This window comes from Lygodium microphyllum, chromosome 28 (genome assembly GCF_053477565.2).
Source record: "Lygodium microphyllum isolate KBCC chromosome 28, Lygodium_microphyllum_v1.1.10, whole genome shotgun sequence".
In the NCBI taxonomy this organism is placed as follows: domain Eukaryota; kingdom Viridiplantae; phylum Streptophyta; class Polypodiopsida; order Schizaeales; family Lygodiaceae; genus Lygodium; species Lygodium microphyllum.
In genome coordinates, this window is record NC_141162.1 from 113,108,627 (window position 1) to 113,132,593 (window position 23,967).

General features: G+C 40.6%; 1 pseudogene; it reads left to right on the top strand.

Annotated features, from left to right (window-relative positions):
* The first annotated feature begins 6,524 nt into the window (after positions 1-6,524).
* Positions 6,525-6,950, top strand: LOC148011883 (UBP1-associated protein 2A pseudogene; annotated as a pseudogene).
* Positions 6,951-23,967: the final 17,017 nt, after the last annotated feature.

Sequence of the window (23,967 nt, forward strand, 5' to 3'; positions counted from 1 at the left end):
ACATGCGCACCCTACAACAATGTTTCTCCACATGTATCCACCATTTGCTACTCACTTGATTGACATCACAACAAGTCCTAAAACTTTAATCTGTTTGTAGGATTTTCTTGAACTCCTTGCAAACATTAGGTGACAAACATATTAGTTGTAGCAAACTCATAGTTGATTTGCCATCACATAGGGCATTTGCTAAGCCAAACTCACAAAATCCAAGTGCGCTTTGCTCTTAAGTTTTTATGCATAGTTCAACTCTTCATTATGTTTTTCCTTTGTGTTATGTTTTCCTAATCACCTTAACTCTTCATTTTTTTTTCCTTTGTGTTATGTTTTCCTGATCACCTTACCCCCTCCCCCTCATGGAAAGATAAAAATCATTCCTAGGATTGAATAGGACGAGGCAAGGGTGTTAAAGAACAGTGTGGTGTGTTTAATTTGACAACAACCACACTGGTAGAAATTTGGGTTGTATTCCAATTGGGCATGACAGTCAAGTTCATGCGATCTAATGGATGCTTGCGTGATATACGTTAGGACATCATGTAGCACATCGCCAGATTTGAGGCGGCTAGCAACGTGTAGCTCTTCTTTTGTAAGGACTTGGTCAATGTAAGGATGGGCCAATAAATGGTTGTCAAGTAGTTTGCTATGTAGGATGGCCATAACCCTAAAAGAAGTAGGACCTACGTACGTGGGGTCATATTTTGCAGCCTTGATTGTGCGTCTCTGCTCAGCATTCGTCATAATTTGGCAACCTTTTTGCTCCCATTGGAGGCATAAGGCGTAACATTGTTGTAAGAATGAAGAGGTAGAGTTTGCAAGACTCACGAGCTCTTCAAGCTCTTGGATTGGTGCAAAGCCGGTAGGCTTTCGATGTGAGGTCAGCATCTTGCCAATGATTGCTTGCTCCTTTGAGACTTCACCACTAGCGATAAGCTTAGCTGCAACCTTGGGGAATTTGATGGTCATGAGCTCGTCGTACTCTTTCCAAGTGCATGGTAAGGCACGGACTTCAGAAGAAAGTGGCTCATCAAGAAGGCCAAGGTCTAGCCGCCCATAACTTCTGGCGAAGGTCGTGAATGTGTTGTCCATTATTTTAATGCAAGTAACCAAGTCATCACCTGAATTGGCAGCAAGGTCCTTGGCCATAGCAAGAAATGAGTGTTGCGCATATGAAGGCCTAAGACTTGTTGGTGGCTACGGTAGAACAAAACTAGATGGATGCATTAGCAATTATGTTCCACTAGATTGCTCCTTGGGATGAGCATCTGCTTGGAAGGTTAGTTGTGTGTCCTGCGAGGGGCTTGGAAGACGTGCAACCTTCATCATGAGCTGCTTTGAGCATGCAAGAGTCGGTTGCATTAGATGATTGTAGGACATCTAGTTGCCACGTAAGTTGATGGGTTTATGAGATCTCGAGAGACATAGTGGGTTCAGGTTGCATGGGACTGATTGATTGAGTCTCTAGAAACTTTACTCTAGAATTAGTAGTGGTTGGTTTAGAGCCAGCGGGTTATGGCTTTGGCCGATAAATGGGCTTAGGTTGTGGGGCTTTGGCCTTTGTGGTTGTCATAGATTTGACAGCTTGGGTCTTAGGTATGGTTGGTTGTTTAGTGAACATGCTGCTTGAAGCAGGTGTGGCCACAAGTTGTGTAAGGGTATTAAGGATTGATGTCTTGAGCACCCAGATCCAGTTGTTTCCCTCATAGTATCCTTGAGCACGTAATAGGGTTATGGGGACCCATCGCAGCTTAAGGGTGCGTTCATGGCTTTGGCATCTAGGCTGCTTTCTAGGCTTTTCATGAGAGTTCCTAGGTCTTCGAGGTCGCATTTGCTTATTGTGGGAAGGCTTGCCTTGATGTTTAGGTGCCCATTGAAATGTAGGTTGCTTAACCTTAGGAGTGGATTTGGTGGGGTGGTGTTTTGTGGGCTGAGTGGGGTGTGACACATCATGACCCCCCTCCTTAGCCTTTGGCATGGTATTCTCTATTAGTAGAGTGGTAGTCTTGGAGGGACCCGCACTTCCCTTGCTGAAAGTTTTCAAGATGCGCACATTTCCTATTGCAAGGTGGATACACCACATGTCGTAATCGACATAAAAATGGGTTTGTTTTTGAAAGTGCACCCTAGCAATGACGCCTTGCCTGCCTCCTTCATGTTGGGCAACACATAGAAGATGATTGGCAAGCTTTAAAACTCAATAGAGACAACGACTTTGAATTTCCCAAGGAGTGCATAGGATTCGCCCCCAAATGGGCTAAGTTTAGCGTTAGCTGGCTGCAATTGGGGTTGACCAATGAGGGTCCAATGAGCATGGGTTAGGATGTTGACATCAATTCCCTCATTGATCAAAGCATCAAAAGAATGTGTCTTTTGGGTTGTCACTGTGATTCGTAAATAAGTTGGAGCAATAGCTTCCTCATCATCCTCTATCTCGATGATGGTTGCAATATAGACATTGATAGGGGCCTTTATCATAGGGGGGGCTCATGTAAAGGATGTGTGAGAGGGTAGTACTTCTTCATGTGACTACCATTGAAAAAGGCTATGCCCTCGCCTTCCGGTGTTTCAAGTTTGACATTGCCCATCCTACTGATGGCACACACTCTAAAAGGTACAAGGCTAGCCTCCTCATCCTTGGTCAGGTCATCTGCTATGAATACAAGTCGAGGATTCTCACCTTCCCCTGCCAGGTTGACTTCCTTGACCTTGGTGGGTCCTTCAATAGGCTCTTTGGTCCGGCCTTGCCTCTTTGCTCCTAGTAGGACCACCACTCTATCACCCTTCTTGAACTTAGTGAAGCGTTTGGGTAGGTCTTATGGTTTCTTGTGTCGTTCTGCGTCTGACTCTTTTGTTCATTTCTTTCTTTCCTCCTTTAGCCGATTGTGCCTTAGGTGGACCGGAAAGTCCCCCTTGGTGCATTTGGTTTTGGATGGCATGGGTATTTTAGGGTCGCTCTCTGTACTAACTTCAAACTCTGAGTTGAACTCACAACCCTCACTGGAGGAAGGAATCTCCCTAGGTGGTCGTAGTTTAGTAGGTGTGTCTGTCCTAAGCACAGGTACCACTAGTGGTTGGCAATTCCAGCGTGCTCATAATCCACTATCCCTATGCATTCCAACCAAGAGCGATTGCAATCTTATCTCATAACTCCTCTCTTGATCTCACATGCATTCCTTTCTCGAGGCCTGGAGTCAACTCTTATCTGCTCTACCACCCTTCCATCAGTATCGTACTCCACGGTATCCATTTCCTCCTCACTCTCCTCACTGATGGAAGAACAATCCTCATATTCATTGTCAGAACCATCACTCCCTGACTGCTCTTCGTCTCCTGGGTCCTCCTTTCTAGTTTCATTCTCGTCGGTTGACTAGAGCCCAACCGTATAGCAAGTTTAGGTCGTGAACTTTGGTCCACTTCCACTTATGCTCACCCAGGAGGTCTCCGAGGGGCAAGAGATTAGTGAAAGGATTGCCCTCCAATCTGGCTATCAAATACTCTAGGGTCTCTTGGAGTTCTAGCTTATTATTTGGGACATGGAAAGTGACAGGTTTGGGCCGACCACACGCACTCCTTGCCATCATGCAGAGTGGTACTCAGTGTTTCTCATCTCGCGTGCCCATGGCTTGTGCTGCTTGCTTATACTCCTCCTCATTGTCTGAGAATGGGAGATCGATGATTTCAAGGACATGCATCCAATCTCGCTCATCCTCAGGGCAGGGGATATACTTGGTCAATAGCCCATTTGATGTGGTTGGTTACGTGTCACCCCTCAATGTGGATGAGATGGCATCTAGATCAATAGATGTTGTCTTCTAGGTATCCATCTCCACCCTTACTGCTTCCTTTTGATTCCTTAAGAAGATTAGACCATTGCCCTAGTCCTCGATGACTCGTGCATTCCTCATCTACGGCCTAGCAGGATGTCATAGTCCACTCCCTTCATAACAATGAGGTGTACAGAAAACTGGACACTTGCAATCTTCACTGGCCAATTCTTTAAAACTCCGAACGACCTTACCTTCATTCCATTTGCTAGGTGACATTGAACCTACGAGCCTCAATGGAAGGGTTTCCTTAGGCCTACAAGACTTTGTGGCTCAAGACACTAACCCCTACGTGCATGTCTACAATTCCTTTCCGCGTCATGTCTCTTAGGGCCAGGATAGGTAGCACATCGTGCATCTCGGTGCCCTCCCAAAAAGCATTTAGATGCAAAGATTTAGGCACTAAGTGCAGCGTGAAGCTCGCTATCTATGTGACTACATCATGCTCATGTAGGTTAGCAGCAATCTGCTCAATTTGTTCCTCCACTCAGTGCTTCAGTTCTAGCTAAAGCGTCGGATGCTGCCTAAGTAGGTCTCCTAGGCTCAGGGTTACTGGGGTGGTTACTAATGTCATGAGGAGGTTACATGTCATTTGTCTCTCCTCCATTCCCACGCCTCTAGGTCATTGGCCTTGGGTGTTTTCTCACCCATGTCTCCTAAGCTTCTTTTGGGTGGTGCTGCCCATGGCATAGACACATCTCTTGACCTTGGTTGAGAGGGTGAGACTTGGGTGCTCACACTAGAGAAGTCATCAATTCCATCTTCTATGATGGCCTCAACATCCTTTAGGTTCTCTTGGGCTTCCTTTACCCACTCCTTGACCTTTTCAATTGCTTCTAATTGGCACTTCGGGCAGGGGTACTCCCCTACCTTAGCACTCCCTTTCTCTGTTGTTTTCAGAGTGGTGGTTTCAGCCTCAGCATCAATTATCTTCTTGCCACTCACTAGCATTGTCTCTCCATGAATTTTGAGAGTGATCTTAGTGTCGATTTTCTTCTTTCTCTGCCTATGACTCTTCTTCCCTATTGAGGCAGCGTCTAGGTTGCTAGGCCCAATCAGTGATATGTTGGCTTGCCGCGTTTGTGCATGTGTCATGACATGCAGTGGGATGGGTGTATCCTCACTATCGAATGTCTCAATGCCAAACAGCCCCAAAGGTATTGATGGTACATTGCCTGAGCTCGAGGATGGCTTTTGTCTAGGGCATTCCCTAAAGAGATGGGAGATGCCACACTCGGCACACTTGAGATCAGCTCTCTCCCTATTAGCATGCTCTTTTTCTGGGCATCGTGTTGATTTGTGACTATGGTGACCACAAGTCCAGCATGTGACTAGGTCTTGGGTTGGCCCTGAAAGACCTCTGCCTCTTCCCCTTCCTAACGCCATCACTGTCACTAGTTAATAGTCCATGAGGACCGGATTACCCTCTTCATCATACAAGATGTAAGGGTTCACATATGACTCCTCGTCATTGGGCTCTTCAATGTAGTGGATAGGAGCGTCACTCGATGGATGTGTCACGAAGGGTCTAGGCGGTCTGGGGGGTATGCCCATGGGATTGATCTCTAATCTAGGAACGGCTGGTTTTGCATCATTAGGTACTGGAAGGGCCAATGGGACTCCTCATTCGAAGAAGTTAGGCAGCCTATTCCAATAGTCTGGTGAGTTGTACTGTTGTGTGCAGGGAAACTTTCTTGGCAATCGACAATGCATTGCATCGTGGCCAAACCTTTTGCAACTTGCACAAGGCCTGGATCTTGGATCCTCACACTCAGCAGGGATGTGGTTGCCTCCACAGTGCACACACTAGACATGTAGTCTAGTGGGTCTCTTTACCAACTCCTGCAACCGTGCTAGCTCCATCCTGACTTTGGCTAGCTCTTGGTCTTGTGTCGTGCTCTTGCCCTTATCTTGCACGTCAGGGGCTGATCTCTCACTATAGGTTGTGGCTTTCTCTATGGTTCTTTGGCTAGAGCCATCTCGATTCAAGCTTCTAGCACTTCTCTCCCTAAGCTGGTCATCTACCCTTATTGCCTTGTTGAAAACCCTAGCGAGAAAATCTCTTTGCAAGCTCAAGTTACTTGCCAGTGCCTTGTAAAGTTCCTCATAGCAGATTCCATTTATAAAAACAGTAGAGATCGCTCTCTCGTTTGGTCGTTTGTTGGAAGGGATTCTCTTAAACAGGCTACATACATGAGTGGCATAGTCTCTAATGCCCTCTTTGCCCTTCTGACTGACATTCATCAGTCGGACTATGAATTTTTCTGAATACCCTATCTCTAAAAATCTCTTGATAAAGAGATCTTTCAGGTGATTGAAGTTCATTCGCTCTGCTACATCTAGGCCGGTGTACCACGTCCTTCCTGTTAGCTATATATAGATAGACTATATATAGCTAACATGTTAGCTATATATAGTATGTCTATATATAGCGCCCTAGGTCCCAAGTCCCCTTTATATATCCCTATCATGTGTGCTCAGTTGACACACTTCTGGGGTTCCACTTTCGGTGTCTTGTTTCTCTCTTCTCCTCTCTCTTCCTCCGTTTCTCCTCTCCCTCGCGCACTGTTCAACATGGTATCAGAGCGAGGTTCTACAACATCACAAAGAGCTTTCTAGCATTAGTGTTTATGCTAGATACATGTTGTTGGCATCGTCTTCCAATCCACCAGCTGGAGTAGTGGAGACGAGGTGAGAGCAATGTTGTCATGTGAGGGGGGCAGTGAGTCTGACAGTGAGGTCTGCACTAAGGACATCCGCTCTCTCATGAAGCCTCTCTCCAAGGAGCAGCTCATGGACCTTTTACAAGAAGCAGCCATGGATCATGCCGATATCTTGCAGGAGATCAAAGCCCTCACTGACAAAGACCCCTCTCACCAGAAATTTTTCGTCCATGGCCTTGGCTGGGAGACCTCCTCCGAGACTCTCAAGGCGGACCTCGCTCCCTACAGTGACATCGACGAATGCCCTGTCATCACTGACAAGAAGACTATCAAAGGTAAGGGCTACAACTTTGTCACATTTAAGCACAGGGATGGCATGCAGCGCGCGCTCAAGGAGCCTAGCAAGAAGATCGATGGCCGCAAATGTGTCTGTCAGTTTGCATCCCCGGGGCCTTCGTCGTGACATGCCAGCTGAGAAGCTCCTGGCTGCGTTCTCCAAGTACGGAGAAATTAAAGAAGGTCCTCTAAGGTTTGATAAGCAGACAGGTAAGTCAAAAGGATATGCTTTGTTTATTTACAAGTCAGGAGAGTCTGTTAAACATGCTCTAGAAGAGCCTACGAAGACTTTGGAAGGACACCAGATGACTTCTAAGCTTGCAGAAGGGCAAAAGGAGAAAGCTGTTGTTGTAGATAATCATATGCAGGGTGAGTCCTGCGGGCGTTGGGATTACATCTTCAACTATGTAAAAACCTTCCAAAAACAGGAGAAAGCTACTGCTGTAGATAATCATATGCAGGGTGAGTCCTGCGGGCATTGGGATTACATCTTCAACTATGTAAAAACCTTCCAGAAACAGGGACATCCAGACAGGCTCCTTGATCGTGTTCTTATCGGCATGAGCCAGCACTTCATGAAGAGCTATACTGAGTTGCTGATTCAAACGTGCCATAGAGGTGGAGTGCATGCAATGGGAGGGATGGTTGCTCAAATTCCGATCAAGAATAATGCAAAAGCAAATGAGGCAGCTATGGCCCTGGTAAGAGCTGACAAATTACATGAACTAAAAGCTGGGCATGATGGCACATGGGCAGCACATCCATGCCTCATTGGTTTGGTCACTCAAGTGTTTGATGAGAATATGCCCAAACCTAATCAGACTGCAGGGCTAGTATCTCCTGCATCTAGCTTGATTAACAGTGCTGCTGGGCATGATGGCAAATGGGCAGCATATCCAGGCCTCATTGGTTTGGTCACTCAAGTGTTTGATTAGAATATGCCCAAACCTAATCAGATTGCAGGGCTAGTAGCTCCTGGATCTGGCTTGATTAACAATGCTGCTGGGCATGATGGCACATGGGCAGCACATCCAAGCCTCATTGGTTTGGTCACTCAAGTGTTTGATCAGAATATGCCTAATCAGACTGTAGGGCTAGTAGCTCCTGGATCTGGCTTGATTAACAATGCTTCTGGGCATGATGGCACATGGGTAGCACATCCAGGCCTCATTGGTTTGGTCACTCAAGCGTTTGATCAGAATATGCCCAAACCTAATCAGACTGCAGGGCTAGTAGCTTCTGCAACTAGCTTGATTAACAGTGCTGCTCTTTCACAGCGAAAAAAGGAAGCCGCGGTCCTCATATAGAGGAACAAGGCAGCAGGGCCAAGAACTCGTCCTCCAACAGCACTGGCAGCAGGCCAAGGCTTCAGCTCAAGTGGAGCATGCTGCTCAGCACCGAAGCCCTAGAGGACGCGCAGATATCGCGAGCAGGCAGTGTCACAGATGCTCATGTCTTGCGACGCAAAGGCCGCCTGAAAGAGCAAGTTGCTTCTTCCCTACATTACTCTCTCTCTACATTTCAATATCAACATTACTTTTGGATGTTGATATTGCCATGCCTCATGATGATCATCCTCGTTCGTTATTCCATTGATGAGCGTCTATATTCTAGCTGACGACACTATTGCCATGCTTCATGATGATCGTCCTCGTTCGTTATTCCATTGATGAGTGTCTATATTCCAGCTGATGACACATTATTTCGTTTATATTCTTTCCAGCTGATGACAAATTGTTTTATTTATATTCTGTTCATGGGGCCCCAAATGTGTTATGTTGTCTATAGAGCGGCATCGCGAACAATCTCTATAGACCTTGTGTTGTTCTAATGTCACTGTAACGTTTTTCTTTAAGTTTTGATTTGACAGATATACTGCTTACATCCCAAGTTTAGTTGAAGGAATTTCTTGGAGATTTTATCTTTTCCAGTGATGTCACTTATCCTTATTTTACATGTTGTATATTTAGGAGTGATAAAGCTCTTTTGATGCCTCTGAATAGGCTGTTGTAATTCAGGAGTGATGTAGCTCCTTCTCCGTTGATGTTGTAATTCAGGAGTGATGTAGCTCCTTTGATGCCTATGAATAGGCTCTTGTAAGTTCAACTTTATAATTTTATATTTTGAATATTAATATAACGGTAGGCCTATATAGAGCTGTGAGTTTTTCCCTTGAGCCCCAAGGGTTTTTTTTAATCCATAGTAAGGGACCTTTATTTGAGTGGGGTTGTTAGCTATATATAGTCTGTCTATATATAGCGCCCCAAGTCCCAGGTCCCCTCTATATATTCCTATCATGTGTGCTCAGTTGACACACCTCTGGGGTTCCACTTTCGGTGTCTTGTTTCTCTCTTCTCCTCTCTCTTCCTCCATTCCTCATCTCCCTCGCACACTGAAGAATCTATACTTGTTGAATTTCATTCCATGGCTACTGAAAGTACATTTTCAGTTGTTGCATATACAAACCCAAAGCTGAATCTTGTAGGTGAAGCTGATCTTTTTAATGGTATAGCATTAAGTACAATAAGAATAGGAAATTGTACTGATGTAAATCGACATAGAGCAACAAAGATCAAAGATTTATCTATGGAAGAAGGGTGGTCAACTAGAAGCCAGAATGCTCATTGCATTGCTCAAGTTCTATTTCATTTCCTTGAAGAACATTATGAAGAAGATTGGCTAAAGATTCGCCAATATTTGGGCACAATGAAGAAGGAGGAGTCTTGGATTGATGAAGAGTTCAAGCATATTAAGAGAAAAGCTTATGACTTTTTTCTTAAAGAAGGGCATCTATGGAAGCATACAAAGAAGAAGAAAGGAGCGCTTGTCGGAGTTTTAGGTAACAAAAGATTGCAACAACAAGTAATGAATGATGCCAGGAGGCATATTACACGATGGATTCCATGCCATGGTGGATTCTGTGAGGTTTTACGGTGGATTCCGTAAACTTTTATTACCGGGGCTCATACACAAAGTGGATTCTTTGTGCGAGAAGTCGATGGGCACGCCTATCCTTATCGGACGTTTTGTTAATTTTATGTGTACATGGGTGATTCCATAGCGGGTGATTCCGCAAAATACATATTTAATTAATAAACGTTTATGAGTTTAAAGTGCGCACTCGTGATAAATTAAGGTTAGGATTGATTTCTAACCAATTAATTTATTTATGTAGCTGAAGACTGCTAGGTATTCACTTTTGTCGGTTTAATTATATTATTTATACTAACGATTGTGAATGCTTCAGTTGATGTGTAGAGATAGCAGCGCTGGCAGTGGAAAGCATTGGAGGATAACGTGTATTCAAATTTATCGTCAATATTTTGATGGGCGCATATCTTAGGCATGGCGCCTATATTTTGTCACGCTTATTTATCAAGGCGCTTGATATTTATTTGTTATTTTTGTATACACATAGACGCATGATTTAGATATTTTTATTTAGACATTGTATTTGGGTATGCATGACTTCTTGGGCACCCATTAGCTTTATTCTCTATTTGGCACAAAAGCAAACTCAAAAGCTACAGCGTGCTATTTTGTAATTTGGGCTATTATTTGAGCTTGAAGATGATTAATACATAAAATACATGTTTTGTGGAGCACTCACACAAAGCATGGGGGGAGATTGCACCCAACTGGTCTCTTGTTCATGTCATGCAAGCTTTCTACATTGATTTTGTGTGCAAAAAGTAGAGTTCTTTTGTTCTTGGAGACCTTTTGACGCTCACTACGCGCGCTTACGGCATCCGATCTATGCACCAGTGGTATTTGAGCGAAGCTGAGATCGAGAGCCTCCAATCGCTTACCATCTTGCGCGAAGGCGGAGCTCCTGGAACGGTCGAGCTCTACAGTCATTTTCGTTACAAACGGTCGATATGGGTGTATTCCTAGCGGTCAAGAACCCCTATCTGCATCCTTTGATCGCGAAGGACTGGCCTGAGGAGGTGGAGGACCACTTGTACATCTCCTACTTCAAGTCGTTTTTCAACAGAGACAGTAAGCTTCCATAGCTATAAAGCTTAAAAGCTTTACTTCAAAGTTTATTAAGCTTAAGTAATAAGCTTTATAAGAAGCTTATAAAAGCTTCAAACACAAAATTCGTCATCGAGCGGCATGAATATGTGCCGCACGGCGTCAAAACGGTAGTCCATGCCCTCATATACATGATGATCACGCAGGTCCTATCAAGCTTAAGGCTCTCTAATCCACTAAGTTACTCCAAGTCTTCCAAGTTCTATTACTTCTGCAAGTCAATTAAGTCCACAGAAGTCAACAAAGACTTATTTCAACCACTCCCATAAAGGATGTTCATACACAAAAGCAGAGAAACCGTTTATTGCTCTCTGGAAGACCTTGTTCCTATTTGCAGACTTGCTGAACTAGTTTCAGCAAACGCAGAAGGTCATATGAAGATTATACGAAACTTCTATAAAGACAACGAATACCGCAATTGCAAAAGAGAAAGACTACAAAAGCCAAACAAAAATTTACAAGCCTTGTATACCCGCCTTTGATCTACGCTCATCCCGCTAATCAAATTTCGAGTGTGAGGTCTTTTGGATTTTACAGGATGAAGGAACAACACATGGACGATTTAATGGTTGAAGATGATTTACCCGAATCAACGATGGAACAAAAATTGGATTTGATTATGATGCAACTTGATGAAGAACGAAGAGCCCGACAAGCTTTGCAAGTTCAATTGGCCAATTTGCATCGATCTACCACTGACAAAGATGGACCGCAACCTGAAGATCTTATACGACGTATCATCGATGCGACACTTGAAGCTCAATCCATCTGCAAAGAAACAAAGATAAGTAAAAGAAACTTCAAATTTCGTACTTTCAACGGATCTCGAGATGGAAAGACTGTACTTGCATTTATCAGTCAGTTTGATGATTACTTTCATGAAGAGACATATGCTGAGAAAGACAAAATTAAATGTGTCACTAATCATTTAGTCGATCGAGCATCTTTATGGTGGACTGTGGTTTGCAAGAGCATTGATTGTCTCACTATCTGGGAGAGTTTTCAAAAGAAATTTTTGTAGAATTTCCTTCCTTCTCAATTCCATGAAAAATCCATAAAGTAATGGGATCTTCTACAACAAAGAGATTGCGAACCTATTTTCCAATACACTGAACGTTTTTGGAATGCCCTACTGCAACTCCGAATGCTCAAAGATGTACTTGAAGCGACTCACAAACGCAAGTTTATGTCTGGTCTACTTGGACATTACTATGCTGAAGTCAATATGTTCAAGCCAATAACCCTTGAAGATGCAATTTCCTTGGCTCATGACACTGAAGACAAGATTCGCGAAAGAGACAAGCGTCCACAACAATTTCAAACTAATGGTAACTATGGTTCCAAACAATTCAATTCAAATTTTAGAAGGTTCAATCAAAGTCGTTTTCTTCCATCTTCATTCTGTAAGTCTTGGACACGACCACCTGCTTTGCCATCAAATACCAATCCAAACCCTAAGCCATCCTCACAGCCAAATCCTAATATTCCTAGACTTTCTGCCATTACCAACAATGTATCTAAAGCCAAACCTATAGTTTGTTATAGATGCCATCAACCTGGACATCTAGCAGCCAATTGCCAAACCAAAAAGCCACCTGTCCATATTAATTATCTTGGAGCAATGGAAGAAGAAGAACGTGAGGAAATGCTTGACTTTACGGAAGATGATGACGGCATTGGTACTACTTCGGATACTTTGCTAGGTATGCCAACTCCACATTCTTTGTTAACAATGAAATGTTTATTTTACATGATGATGGTAGCACACATGATTTTATTTCTACAAAGTTAGTGAAAGAATTGAATTTACAAACTGTTTCTACACATTATCGCATTAAAGCAGCATTCCTAGGCACAAGATATAATGGAACACAAGAAGTGCATAACTTAGAAATTAAAATTGGTGAATATACTGAACGAAGAAATTTCCTAGTTATACCTTTGCAGTCTAGTGATATTATCTTAGGTATGTCTTGGCGTCATCAGTATAATCCTGACATAGATTATTCTACGCATTCAATTAAAATTTATTTTCAAGGAAAACAAATCACATTGCATGGTATACACGCATCCAATAATTTTCCACTGCTTACTCATACTCAGACTAAACGTGCATTACGTAAAAGTAGCAAATCTTATTTAATATGGGTGAATGAACTTCAAGCTAAAGAAAAACATATGCATCCTAGGCATACACAATTTCCTGCTCAATTTAAAGATTGTTTTGCTGATGATTTATCACCTGGACTACCACCTTCATGACCTGAAGTAGAGGAATTCCTTAACAGAGGATTAATTAGACCTAGTAGTTCTCCATTTGGCGCACCTGTCTTATTGGTAAAGAAGAAGAATAATACTTATCGCATGTATATTGATTATTGTGCCCTGAATAAAATTACTGTTAAGAATAGATATCAAATTCCTAGGGTAGATGATCTTATGGATAAATTACAAGGTTCTGCCATATTTAGTAAGATAGATCTTAAATCTGGTTATCATCAAGTAAGATTGGATAAATCTGATATATTCAAAACTGCATTTAGAACACAATTTGGACACTATGAATTTCTAGTAATGCCTTTTGGTCTAACTAATGCACTAGCTACATTTAGTCAAATGATGAATCACATATTTTTGAAATATCAGTATTGTGTTATAGTATTCTTTAATGATATATTGGTATTCAGTAAAAATGAGAATGCGCATTATGAACATCTGTCTTTAGTTTTCAAGTTGTTAAAAGACAATCAATTGTATGCTAATCTGAAAAAGAGTGAATTCTTTCAAACAGAAATTGAATATCTAGGACATATTGTTTCATCAGAAGGTATTAAGATTGATCCTAAAAAGATAGAAGTAATTTTAAATTGGCCCATACCCAAAAATGTGCATGAGTTACGTTCTTTTCTAGGTCTTGCTAGTTTTTACAGAAAGTTTGTGCGGAATTTTTCATTACTTGCATTACCTCTGACTAAACTTTTAAAGAAGGGTATTGTGTATAACTAGTCTGATAATCAACAAAAATCTTTTGATTTATTGAAACATGCATTAACCCATGCTCCTGTATTACAACTACCTGATTTTAATAGACCATTCTTTTTAGTAGTTATTAATGCTAGTGGATCTGGAATAGGAGCCATTCTTATGCAAGATAATCATCCCATAGCTTACTCTAGCTGTAAACTGAAACCATCCAAACTTAAATACTCTACCTATAATAAAGAATTGCTAGCTGTAGTACAAGCCTTACGACAATGGAAACATTACTTAATGGGTTCTGAATTTATGATTAAAACTGACCAACAAAGCATTAGACAACTCCTTAGTCAACCCCAAATATCTGACCGACATATTAAATGGGCAGCTTTTATTCAAAGTTTTCATCCCCTTATACAATATCAACTAGGAAAAGAGAATGTTGTAGCCAACACTTTAAGTAGAAGACCAACAATTCATAATATTTCTGTGATATCATTTAATTCCCTTATCCCTATGAAAGATACTTATCATCAAGATCTTACTTTTCAAGCTGATTGGAATAAACTAGTTGCAAATAATTGGATTCCTATTGATTCACTGTCTTACAATAATGGATTCATGTTTTATGAAAAGAGATTATGTGTGACAGTTCCATTTAGATCTTTTGTTTTGAATGAGATTCATTGTCCTTCATATCAAGGTCATAGAGGTATTATATCTACTTTGCGTACATTGACTGAAGATTTTTATTGGCCACATATAGACACTAATGTATCTAACTTTGTATCTGAATGTTTAGTTTGTCAACGAGTTAAAAGACACCATGGTAAACAATATGGTTTACTAATGCCATTATCTATTCCATCACGACCATGGGAACAGATTTCTATGGATTTTATTACTGGTTTACCTAACACTAAAGCTAACCATGATATGATTTGGACTATTGTAGACAGGTTTAGTAAACAACCATATTTCATTCCATGCAAGAAAACTTTAACTACATCTCAAGCAGCTCAATTGTTTTTGAAAACTATGTTTACTAATCATGGTTTACCAAAAGTTATTATTTCTGATCGTGATTCTAGATTTTGTAATAATTTTTGGATTACTCTGTTTGCTAACTTAGGAACAAAGATTGATTTTTCATCTGCATTTCATCCTGAAACAAATGGACAAACAGAAGCTACTAACAGTACTATTTTATCTTTTACCTGCTTACACTATTTCAAAACCACACACATGGGATACACATCTACATTTACTTCAGTTTGCATATAACAATACACCACATACAACTACAAAGAAAGCACCATTTGAAGTTATTTATGGATATAGGTTGACTACACCTGTTGCATTATTATCAAACAAAATTCAAACTGCTGATGATATTGCTAACATGCACGCTACTATTTTTGATGAAGTTAAAGATATGATTGCCAAAGCCCAGCAATCCTATACAAAACAAGCAAATAAGAAAAGACAAGCTATGAATTTCAAAGTTGATGATTATGTTTGGTTACGCATAGAAAAACATAGATTACAAAGTGTAGATAAACACCCAGTTGTGAAATTAGCACCTAGATTCTATGGACCATTCAAGATCATACACAAAATCAATGACAATGCATTTAAACTAGAATTACCACAACATTGGAAAATTCACAAACCTTCCATATTAGTTTATTACGACCCTTTAGAGGCCAATTACATGTACACCCTGTCTATGAAAACCCACCTTTGCTAGATGAAGAGATTGAAATCCTTGAGCCTGAAGCTATTATAGATACTGACTTTATGACCACTAGAACTGGCCGTAGATATTCTAGATATTTGGTCAAGTTTAAAAACCATCTTGTTGAAGAGGCCCAATGGATGCACGCTAGAGACTTAAATGCTTTCCCCACTCTGTTAGCTCCACATTGAGGTAATAGCAATTGAGGACAATTGCTATCCCACTCCGGGGGTATGATGCCAAGAGGCATATTACACGGTGGATTCCATGCCACGGTGGATTCCATGCCACGGTGGATTCCATAAACTTTTATTACCGGGGCTCATACACAAAGTGGATTCTTTGTGCTAGAAGTCGATGAAGACGCCTATTCTTTTTGGGCGTTTTGTTAATTTTATGTGTACATGGGTGATTCCATAGCGGGTGATTCCGCAAAATACATATTTAATTAATAAACGTTTATGAGTTTAGAGCGCGCACGCGTGATAAACTAAGGTTAGGATTGATTTCTAACCAATTAATTTATTTATGTAGCTGAAGACTGCTAGGTACTCACTTTTGCCTATTTAATTATATTATTTTACTAACGATTGTGAATGCTTCAGTTGATGTGTAGAGATAGCAGCGCTGGCAGTGGAAAGCATTGGAGGATGGTGATGAGGCACACAACTTCTTTGCTCAATTGGATATTAAGTTGGCTTTAACATCAGCCTACAACCCTGAAGGCAATGGGAAAAGTGAGAGAGGGCACTAGCCTATTCTCAAAGCTCTAGCAAAGTCTTGTAGAGGAAATATCAAAGAATGGCCTAAAATGCTACCTTTTGCATTATGGGATGACTGAACTACTCATAGTACAGTGACTGGCTATATGCCAGCTGAACTTATGCATAGATAACAACCAATTATGCCAATTGAAGAATCTATTATCACATGGAGTTTTCTACCTTGGGAGGAAGACATCAATAGAGAAGAGTTGCTGACTTTGCGTATATGGCAGCTAGAAAGAAGGCTGAAGATGTTCAAGCAGCTATTGAGAAGTTAAAGACAACAAGACTAAAGAACAAATGAAGATTTGATAAGCGACATCGACTTCGACCAAGAGAAATTCAAGAAAACGACTAGGTGCTTGTCTGTGACAATAGCCTAGACAATCAATACAATACTTCTAGGAAGATGAGAGATGGGTAGGAAAAATCATAAAATGAGGAATGAGCTAAAGACGGATTAGCTGAGAGTTTAGACAAATAGGTTAAGAAAGGTGTTAATTGATAAGCAAGAAAAGTGGAAGGAATATGTATGGATGGGGAAGACCAAAACAAAGAAGGGGAAAATATTCAATCTTCAATGAAAGAATAATAAGTAAAGATCAGAATTTGAGGGACACCCTGAGGTTGGAAAAGGAGAGGTAAAATGATTGTTGAGTTGGATTTATAAAAGGGGAAATAAGCATCATATCGATGGGCCATTTGTTGATAAAGGAGGAGCTAGGAGCGAATGGACTTAAAACAGATTGTTGATGGTAAGCATCAAAGAAAGAGGAATCAAATGGATATTGTTTGAAAAGATAGGCTAAAAGATCCACCCTCAATTGGTTGATTTTCTACACATGAATAGAGGTTTTATTCTGTCTTTGGTTTAGGATCACAGAATCAATCATTGGATGCCATGAAGTGTTAGGGCAAGCAACCACTTTGGAAGAATAACACTGAAACATTTCATCTATAAACAACTCCAAATGTTTGACGTACAAGGCAATGTGTAAGACCACATCCCCAACATACCAAGCTAGATCTTCATCGTATGGAATCAACAGATCACCTCTCAAATACATATAAGACACTAGCATTATATTTGAAGTCATAGAGTCTTCAAAAACCATTTGGACTACTTTAGTTAATAAATTGGAAGACCAAGCTCCACTCCATTGATCCTTTCGAAGAGGTAGATCCACCATTGAGAGCTTAATATAGAAGACCAACTTCTGTAATTAGTAGTGTACAAAAAAAAAGCGATCTGGAGGAACATACTCCTAGAACTGCTCAAATGAAGACCATAATAAGTCCATCCTAGGAACTGAAGCCTTTCCACTTTAGCGTGGAACAAAGGACATAATGTGGCTTGTCATTGGACAATTGCTAAGTTTGCAAGGGACAAAGAAGGAACTAGATGTACAAGAGGACTCTGTGAAGAAGAACATGACTAAACCAACTGATCATTAAGTTGCTGAATTTGGATGTTGCTCTATTCTAGGGTGGTATTTGCTATTTTAAGCTCCTATGTCTAGGTAGCTATGAAATCTTGAAGCTCTTGAGATTCCTTCAACAATCTATCCCTTTGCTTAGTGACATTAACCACTTTGGTTCTAGTGTTAGCCAACTGAGTATGCAAACTAGAAATTTCCATTTCTTGAGCATCAATGATCTTAGTTTGCTACTCCATTTGGGTACAAAGATCAGAAAAGTGTTCATGAGCAAAAGATAGCTCCTCATTTGCTTTTGTCGGCTCTTCTTTGGTCTATTGAACTTCATCATAACAAGAGGACTAGAGCTGATGGTGGATACATGCAGTCATCAAGAGCTCAATAGAACTCTAGATGTCTTGACATAGGAAGGGAATTGCATCTCCAGCTACCAAATGTCGTTCAAAAGGAATGGAAAACTCTAAAGTACCATCACAATGTGCTCCGAGTAGATTCGTCGTTGAAGATGATAGTTGATTGCTATATTGAATAAGAATGGAGATTGGAGGAACTGGGGCCGATTTAGCCACTCGTTGAAGGTGTTTCCTCTGAACTACCATTGGAGGGATCCTCAATGACAACATTAGTGTGTTCAATAGAAGGGGAAACTTCTAATGAATCAACTACCAACATAGGAACTTTCTTCGAGGGGGGAGGAACAACATATGCCAAGAAGACAAAAAGGTAGGAACCAACTATAACATTAGTTACATTACCCCTTGTGGCTCTGGATCCATCTTTGACAAAAGGTAGGAACTCCAGTCAATAATTATGCCTTTAAACACCATTCTGGAAGCTGTAAACAACTCCTTTGAAAGGTAATTAGAGGGTGTCTTGGTAGGCATGAACCTTTTCTAAAGAAATTGGCATAGCTACTTCCACACATGATTAGAGATCATGGAGACACTGATGTCAAAGGTAGTAAGAACCTTCTTAGAATCCAACACATCTTGTGTCTGCTTTTGCAACAACTTAAGGATATCCTTTTTCGAGAATAATTCTCTAGCGATAGGAAAAGAGTTTCCCTGATAGGGTAAAGACAGAGCCTTGCCCAAGCTTTTAGGTGTCAGTTGGATAATTGTTCCTCTTACAGGGCCACATCTCTTACTATAAGAGGCTAGAAAGTGATCACAAGTATCAGTATCCTCCAGGATAAGTGGCAATGAGTGTGTTACAAACTTAGCTATCCGAGCTTTGCTGACCAGATGTGAATCCAGTAATAAAGAATAATCATGAGACACCAATGGAACGTATTGAACTGGAGGAGGAGTAGGAGGTGCCATTCAGATGGATTACACACACACCACACACAGACAATCACAACAAGTGCCTACAAAATAACATGATACGAATAAGACATCAAGCTAAACTAACTGACACAAACTCAACCGACTAACTAACCACCCCCAGTAATCCACATCCTAGAAAAAAATTTCAGCATGACCTCTACACATGTGTGATCGAAAGCTTCATGCGATGCAATACAATCAGATACTCTGGATCCCCGTATCAGGCAGAAAAGAAAAATAACAAGACATACCGTATCCCTGACATGTCCATAGAACCATGACAAAAAGGAAAATCGCAAAGGAACTAATCACGTTGACATGACATTGGAACTATTAACCACCATTAACGATAATAGACACTAGATAAGACTCTATTGTGATCAATTTCCACAAATTGCATTTATTAAAAAGGGAAATGTAGGAGAATTAAATATAATGAAGATATCATTTTAATAATGTTACTAATGGTTATAAACCTTTAAAAGAAAACAGTGGTTCCTTCTTATCCTTTAGTTAAAAATTATTAAGTGTAAAACTATGCTTTTTATCATAACCCTGGCTTCAAACCTCGATTGTAGTCTCTAAATGCAAATTCATTGATTAAAAATTAAGTATGTATTTAGCACTTTTTGTTTAGTGCGTGCACTTCTGACAGTAAGTTTATTTTTAGATAAACTTAGATGTGTTTGTAGCGCATGAAGCATGTGCTAAGTGAACTGTGGGTTTATTTTTCATTTAGAAATTTATATGTTTAGTGCGAATGCAGGTGAAAACATGTGTGGATTAAAATTCCTTTTAGTAAATAATCATGGTTTTGGGAAAACCAAAAATAAAAGAAATAGAAATAGAAATACTTTGGCAAGGGTGTGTATGTAACTAAAACTTTGGCCCACTCGTCCAGTGATGTGATGCAAACACGAACTGAATGCAACCACAACAAAATCCAATAAGCAAGTCCACTGACTAGAAAGTTGAGCACATGAGCTAAAAATAAAACATCATATAGAAATTTTCAATATACATTTAATGTGGTAATTAGATAACAACGGATCCATGAATATGATCTAAAATGTGTAGGCTTAGATTTAGCTTTGTTTTGTTTGTATTACTGGTTTGTTTCTTTATTTGTTTGTTTTGTATTGCTTATTGTGTTTCTTTAAAGATTTGGAATTTTCATTATTAATTCTTTATAATTTATAGTTAATGTGGTTGATATAGGCATATTTGTGAGGAAGTTGAAAGTTGTTTGTGTATTTGAATCAGCGAAAGTGTGGTTAACATTTAAAAAAAAGATCCACTTGATTTTTCATAATTTTTGAAAATTTTTAAGCTATTTTTCAAGTTGTTAAATTTTTTTTGTGAAAAATAACTCATTTAGAAATTAATTTATTATGAAAATAATAATCTTTCAATGTGTTTTGAAGGTTCCATCTCTTGTTAACTATCCATAATGAAAGCTGATTTTTTTTCGAATTTATGGAAAGTTCTAGGGTTTTTTTTCTAATTATTAGTACTTTTTAAAAGGATTTTATGGAATTTTTATGGTTTAATGATTCTTTTATGTTTTTTTATTTTTTGAAAAACTAGCATTATCAATTGTTAGAGATTATACAATTTTTTCTAACAATTTTGGGATTTTAAAACTATTTTTTTAAGATTTTTCTCATTTATTTTTTGTTTTTAAAATTTATTTTTAATTTTCTATATGTTTGGAATGGTTAGAAACACAAAAGAAATTGTTTTAAATTTTAAGAAATTTTTAGCATTTTAATGAATTTTTGAATTGATTTTTACTCATTTTACCATTTTTAAAATGAATTTTATCGGTTTTCTAATTTATAGGAATAAAATAATCAAAGTTGGGACAACAAGGTACCCGACAGCAGCTGCGTGTGAACCAACTCTATGTCACGGCTAAAACAAGACGCGTGTCCTCGCACGTGGACGGGCGCTTGAACATTACACATACGCGACCACATACGCACTGTGCATGAACATCAACAACCAACGCACAAAAAAATTCTAGCACACTAAGACATGAACACACCAAAAATGGAGACATCGAGGGTATGATCAGTGGCCAAAAACGAGGCTTGAGGCAGGTGTGGGACCGGAGGAGGGGAAAGGGGGTTTAAAGGGGGGTGTGGGAAGGGGGGCTTAGGAGGGGATAAGGGTGGGGGTAATAGAGGGGAATGGGATGAGGGTAATGGGGGGGTAAACAACAAGTGGGGCGGGGGGGATAAGGGAGTGGGGGTCGTGGGGGGAGGGCACAAACGTGACACGAGGGTCAAAAGACAGAAACGAGGGCATTGACACACAAACCCATGTGACTTTGGAATGCAAAAATAGACAAAATTTAATTTCAAAAAATCCGTTCATCGAAACAAAGTGTGGAAAAAATGAAAAATATCCACAATAGCATGCGGATAGGCTTATTACCTCAGAATGCCATTCTGACATAGATAGACCCCTATCTTGTGGAATAAACCAAAAAAATATATCCGAAACAAAGAAGAAAAATTAATATGTAACGATCCAGTGGTCAAATTGCAACGCAATGAACACAAAAAATGTCTGCAGGAATAAGAAGGATTGGATGGGAAAGGTCGAACGTGGTTCTGGGGACGGAAAGGCATGTTCGCATGGGAAAAATGACAAAAACACAAAAAAAAACAGAGTCAAAATTTAATGTGGAGACATCTGTGCATCAAAACATAGGGCAATGAAAAGAAAAAATGTCAGGGGAAGGGAGTGGGATGGGTTTTTTCTAGTCAAAACGCAGTTCCGAGGGCATGGAAAAAAGAGTATAAAAACACAAAAAATTTAATAAAATAAAATTGGTAGACCAGAATAGGAGGGGACAAAAAGGAAAAGCAAGCACGGGGCCAAGCCGAATAGGGCTATGGAATCAAAATGCAATTCGGAAGTAACTAAGGTCGGTTCACATGGAAAAATATTCAAAAATGCATACAAAAATACTCGAATTTATAGAAAAATTAATAACAGACAAATCGTCCATCGGAATGATGGGCAATAAAAAGAAAAAATGTTCAAGAGAAGGTGGAGGTGAGGGTTGTCATATCAAATTGTAGTTCTGATGCGAAAAAGGCATGTTCGCATGGAAACACGTGAAAGGGACATAAAATTCTTCAAAAATTAATAATTCAAGATCCGTGGCTCATAATAGGGAGCTGTAAAAAGGAAAAGTAGCCAGGTCAAAGGGACAAACCGGGCTACCAGGTTGGATGGGAGTTTTAGTGAATGGAGGATGCGTGCACATGGAAAAACATCAAAACAAGCGATAAAGGAAAACAAAAAAGGAATGGTCACAAGAAGGGGGTAAAGAAGGATGTGTAATGAGCGGGGATCACGGGAACATGGCATGGGAACATACCAGTCACACTGACGGTAAATAAGGTGTAAGAGGGTATTTTGAGGCATCACAGAAATTATCAAGAAACTCTCTTTTCGCCTTCTCAAGCTTCCATGGCTTTTTCTTCTTCTTCCTCATCTTCTTCCTCTCTCCCTCTTTCTCTCTCTTCTTCTTGCCTTTCTCTCTCCTCTCCCTTTTCTTTTGCAGTCCTTCTCTCTCTCCTTCTCCTTAGTTAGGACAGTTAGGTCTCTTTCATTACAAGTGGTATCAGAGCTTTGTCCTTAATCCTTCTCTTTCCCCATAGATTTAGGGCTCTCACAGTTTCCCACAGTTAGAAAGCTCCAGTTACATCTCTTTCACAGGTACACAGGAGTACTCAGGCAGGCTATCAGCCCTCTTGAAGACTGTGGCAGCCTTTCTTGGAGCTTTCCCAAGAACCATGGACAAATCTGGAGGCGGGCAGACAAATTTGACAGGTCGTCATTAATTTTCATACAAGTTTTTTAGGGTTTTGGGCAAAAAGGAGGGTAGCACAGTTAGAGAAGGCCGAAAACTCAGTTACTTTTCAAGAAGACCTTCTCTCTCCTCTTTTTCCCAAGCTGTCATGGAAGCTCTAGCCCAAGAAACTCAGAAATCTTGCTCTCCCCCTCTTCCTCAGAAAGAATGGTTTGTCCCAAGGCTTTCCCCTCAGTTGGAGCATCACATTGAGCAGGAGCAAGCCTGATCTAGCCTGCCTGTGGCCCCCCCAGGAGCAACCCGAAATTTGCGGCGCAAAAAATGGGCTACTTCCTGGCCTGCAGGACAGCCCTCCCAGCCCTCCTCTCCTTTCTGGCTTCACTCCTGGCTCTTGGCAACCTTCTTCGGCAGCATTAGAGGCATCTTCCTCAGCCCTTGGACTCCCCTTTGCACTTCAAGAAACCATGGTCTGGTGTAGTCCATGGCAGCTATGGAACCTTGGTATCAAGCTCAGAAATCTTGAAGATTTTGATTGCTTCTTGGTCCCCGGGAGCCCCTCTTCAACCTAGCTCAAGATTTCAGCCAATCAACAAGCACATGAAGAAGATTACGAGCAAGATTTGAAGGCATACACTTGTGGCCAGCCATGGCTATGGAGTAGGACTTCAATTTTAGCAAGAACTCCTCATGGGAAGGCCCTGAACCATCCTGCCCCAAGCGTGACTTCACCCTTTCTTGACGGAGCACAACCATTTTGGAGCTATGGAGCATGTGGGATCAAGTGGAGCTCTCATGAAGGACTGAGGTGGCATTAGTGGCTGCCTTCTTCTCCAAAAGACTCAAGGTAACCGATTCTTGGCTCTCATTCTCTTCGTTTAAGCCTCTTGTTGAATCCCATCCACTTGTTTGAGAGAATGTATGAGTCCAAGTAGATAATAGGAGTCCCAGACCTTGAATGCATGCTGAGTATTAATCCCAGTCATTTCCCTTTGATCTTATAGTACCGAAATGGATTTTACTCATGCTGAAGCTTCATTG